Here is a 5,000-nt window from a genome sequence, read left to right on the forward strand (position 1 = left end):
TTTTCCACTCAGCCACTATACATCTACCCAGTTCTCTCCGTCCTTTGTGTTAAAGTGTGATTGGAAATGAAACCTAATTCCCTCCCCTTGTGACAGAACGCACGTGTGCGTGTGTCTGTGTGACTGTGTGTCTGAAAAGAGACGGACGAAAGACGCAGTGCTAAACAGTCTCCAAACGGAGAGCTTCCCCCGTGACCTTGACAAAAGGTCAAGGTAACAGCAGTGATGACCTGTCTGCTGACTGAAACGGTGGTGATTTTCCTGTGAAGGCTTTGGTCCGATTCTGCCAGGTTCACTTCACTTCAGTTTCTCAATGAGGTTTCTCATGTCATGAGTGTCTGGATGTTTGTGGTTCCTTGACAGCGTGCGTGCGTGCGTGCGTGTGTGTGTGTGTGTGTGTGTGTGTGTGTGTGTTTCAGTTTCAGTAGCTCTAGGAGGCGTCACTGCGTTCGGACAAATCCATATACGCTACACCACATCTGCCAAGCAGATGCCTGACCAGCAGCGTAACCCAACGCGCTTAGTCAGGCCTTGAGAAAAAAAAAGAAAGATAAATACATAAAAAAGGAACTACTACTACTAATAATAATATGTATAAGGCGCAAAAACTTGATGAAGTCAACTATAAGCGTACAATAAAATAAATGGATATATAAATAACTAAATGTGTGTGTGTGTGTGTGTGTGTGTGTGTGTGTGTGTGCATATGTGTATATATATATATATATATATATATATATATATATATATATATGTGTGTGTGTGTGTGTGTGTGTGTGTGTGTGTGTGTGTGTGTGTGTATCCGCGAGTAAAATTCCATTGTTTGTTCTTTCATGTTTTCATGTTATTTTTTCAGCTGCTTCCTTCTCCTGCTCCTCCTCTACCTTCTGCGCCTTCTGTTTCCCCTGAACAGCATATCATTGTCTGTTTTCGTCACTCATTTGTAGTCATCGTTGTTTTTTTCAGTCCTTGGGGGAGAACAAGTGAAAGAACGCCAATTCAGTTACGCAGCCATTCTCTGCCTTTCTGTTCATTCTTGGTAGGGGAATGATGCGATTAGAACCAGAGGAAAAAATAATCTCTCGGATAGTTTTTTGGTAATTGTCATAAAGCGTCTATTTATAAGCTGTCTGATCCTCGCTAATGTTTCTGTTTATTGCGAGCCATGTTCTTATCAGCTACAGTATGAAGTCCTTCAATAGCCCCCCCCCCCCACTCCCCCTCCTTTGAGACGAGGCCGGTTAGTTTTCACATTCCAGATATCTTATCGTGTTCGATCTTTACTGGAGAAAATGGAAATGTCAGTGGGGCATTCCACTGGGTTTTCCCCAATGTGTGTCTCACAATGACTTTTTTTTTTCTTTCTTTGTTACGATTCTTCTTTTAAAAGTTACTGAATTTTTCTAATCTCTATGCCTTTTTGAGAAAGAAAATCAAAGAGGAAAAGGTATTGAATTATATGAAAGCATTCATAAGTAACATAAAAATGAATTTCTAACACGCTTCCTTAATATCCAGTTTAAAAAGTTGCCACTGGTTAACAGCAATAATAATATACTTGAAAGGCAATAGTTGTGCTCAGATTGTATGTGTGTGTGTGTGTGTGTGTGTGTGTGTGTGTGTGTGTGTGTGTGTGTGTGTGTGTGTGTGTGTGTGTGTGTGTGTGTGTTTCCCAGGCAGGAGGAGTGTGTGGAGAGTTGGTGGTCGTCAATAGTTGTTCAAAGAGGAGGGAGGTGGCAGAATGGTTGAAACGCTCATCCGCTGATGCACTGTCCATGAGGTTCAAATCCCGGTCTCACCCTTTCACCGTAATTTGACTGGAAATTAAGCTGAGCAACTAGTCATATCGGATGAGATGATGTCCCGAGGTCCCTTGCGAAGTTCGCACACTTGACGCACTGAAGAGGAACCCATGGCAACAGACGTGCTGTCGTCTGGATGAAATGTGAAGAAAAGATCCACACTGACAGTTACACGCACATACATGCATGCACTCAAGGGCTGACACACGTTGGGTTATGCTGCTGGTCATGCACTCAATGGCTGACACACGTTGGGTTATGCTGCTAGTCATGCACTCAAGGGCTGACACACGTTGGGTTATGCTGCTGGTCATGCACTCAATGGCTGACACACGTTGGGTTATGCTGCTAGTCATGCACTCAAGGCTGACACACGTTGGGTTATGCTGCAGGTTAGGCACTCAATGGCTGACACACGTTGGGTTATGCTGCTAGTCATGCACTCAAGGCTGACACACGTTGGGTTATGCTGCTAGTCATGCACTCAAGGGCTGACACACGTTGGGTTATGCTGCTAGTCATGCACTCAAGGCTGACACACGTTGGGTTATGCTGCTAGTCATGCACTCAATGGCTGACACACGTTGGGTTATGCTGCTAGTCATGCACTCAAGGCTGACACACGTTGGGTTATGCTGCTAGTCATGCACTCAAGGGCTGACACACGTTGGGTTATGCTGCTAGTCATGCACTCAAGGGCTGACATACGTTGGGTTATGCTGCTAGTCATGCACTCAAGGGCTGACACACGTTGAGTTATGCTGCTTGTCATGCACTCAATGGCTGACACACGTTGGGTTATGCTGCTTATCATGCACTCAATGGCTGACACACGTTGGGTTATGCTGCTGGTCAGGCACTCAAGGGCTGACACACGTTGGGTTATGCTGCTGGTCAGGCACTCAAGGGCTGACACACGTTGGGTTATGCTGCTAGTCATGCACTCAAGGGCTGACACACGTTGGGTTATGCTGTTAGTCATGCACTCAATGGCTGACACACGTTGGGTTATGCTGCTAGTCAGGCACTCAAGGGCTGACACACGTTGGCTTATGCTGCTGGTCAGGCACTCAAGGGCTGACACACGTTGGGTTATGCTGCTGGTCAGGCACTCTAGGGCTGACACACGTTGGGTTATGCTGCTGGTCAGGCACTCTAGGGCTGACACACGTTGGGTTATGCTGCTGGTCAGGCACTCAAGGGCTGACACACCTTGGGGCACATGGATTTGAAGGAACGTAGTGATTGCCTCCTTGAGAAAGTGAAACCGAAACTGAAAACGGGTTTGTTCAGTTAAAGGCCCCATCCCCTCACCCCCCCCCCCCGACCCCCTCCACCCGCACCCCCCCCCCCCCACCCCCCCTCCAAAGCACCCTCCACCTGTTTACCATGAACAAGGAGGTGGAAGCATGTCCATACATACCCCTCTCCCTCCCCTGTCACATCGTATTTCCGCCGTTATTTACCTTTCTTTCTTTTTTTCCAAGGATTTTTTTTTTCCACAGTTCTAACATGTTCTTTTGGTCCTTTTTGGCTTTGGCGCTTTCGCAAAATACATGAATATTACTTACCTGAAATCCTATTATGTTTTTTTTTTATTCAGTCGTCATTTTTATTTATTTATTTATTTATTTTTTTATCAGCAAACGTGTCACTAATAATTATTTCTCTTTTGAATATAGTGAAGTATTTTTGGACCTTGCATCTTATAACTCGCTACGGGGCAGCAGTGTCAGATCTCATTCAGCCAGCAGGCTTCTCTCTTTTGTGTACGTTGATCCTTGTTCGTCTCCTGGGTCGGTGGCCAGGTGACTTCTTTCCATTTCCCTGGCTTTGGGCTGATTGGAACAGCTGGACCTGGGGCTTATTTTGGGCATATTAAGATGCATGTCGTGTTGTAAACAGTGCTCACGCGCTGTCACGCGCACGCACAAATACAGATACACACACACACACACACACACACAAACACACAGATACAGACACACACACACACACACACACACACACACACACACACACACACACACACAGAGAGATTTGTACATCCCATTAGTGTCGCTTGTAAATCTTGATTATATATAGAGCCCCATCTTCCTTTTTTTTAACCCTTTTTCCTCCACCCTATTGCTGAACATTGTTAGCGCTCTGGGCCCTTGTAATCAGGATGCAGAGCGCATTATCATCATTATCATCACTGAGTTCCTGGATCAGCAGGGGAAAAATGCCATCAAAGAATAATTAAGGACAGAAAGAAGAGTTTGAACTCGGTTCCCCATCCCATAGAGCATTAGCATTAGCCACAATGATGAACGTCTGCAGCACTTCATCTATAAAACTCTTCTACGAGGGATTCATTTTGTCTCCACGATGTCAGAGACACCACAGGGAGGGCAGTAACACAGCCACTCCTGTCCCGTCCTGTCCTGTTATGTCCTGTCCTGTTCTGTCCTGTCCTGTCCTGTCCCGTTATGTCCCGCCCTGTGCCATCCTGTCCTGTCCTGTCCTGTCCTATCCTGTCCCGTCCTGTCCTGTCCTGTCCTGTCCTGTCCTGTCCTGTCCTGTCCTGTCCTGTCCTGTTTTGTCCAGTCCTGTCCTGTCCCGTCCTGTGCCATCCTGTCCTGTCCTGTCCTGTCCTGTCCTATCCTGTCCTGTCTTGTCCTATCCTGTCCTGTCCTGTCCTGTCCCGTCCTGTGCCATCCTGTCCTGTCCTGTCCTGTCCTGTTTTGTCCCGTCTTGTCCTGTCATGTCCCGTCCTGTCCTGCCATGTCCCGTCCTGTCCTGTCATGTCCTGTTATGTCCTGTCCTGTTATGTCCTGTCCTGTCCTGTGCCATCCTGTCATGTCCTGTCCTGTGCCATCCTGTCCTGTCCTGTCCTGTCCTGTCCTGTGCCATGCTGTCCTGTCATGTCCCGTCCTGTCCTGTCACGTCCTGTCCCGTCCTGTCCTTTCATGTCCTGTCATGTGTTGTGGCGTGTTTTAAGGGCGGTTTGTGTATAACTTGACAGCTGACATATTCACTGTTATTGCGTGCTGTGATGTGTTTCTGTGCGTAACGTGACAGCACACTAGTGAAGCGCATCTCATGCTGAGTTCACAACTTTCAAGACAGAAATTCGATAACGAGTGATGATGGGAACATGCTTTCGATTCTTCTAAAAGCGATAATGTGTGATAAAGTTCTTTGCAATAATAGCTT

The sequence above is a fragment of the Babylonia areolata genome, chromosome 1 (assembly GCF_041734735.1).
Source record: "Babylonia areolata isolate BAREFJ2019XMU chromosome 1, ASM4173473v1, whole genome shotgun sequence".
NCBI classification, from domain to species: Eukaryota; Metazoa; Mollusca; class Gastropoda; order Neogastropoda; family Buccinidae; genus Babylonia; species Babylonia areolata.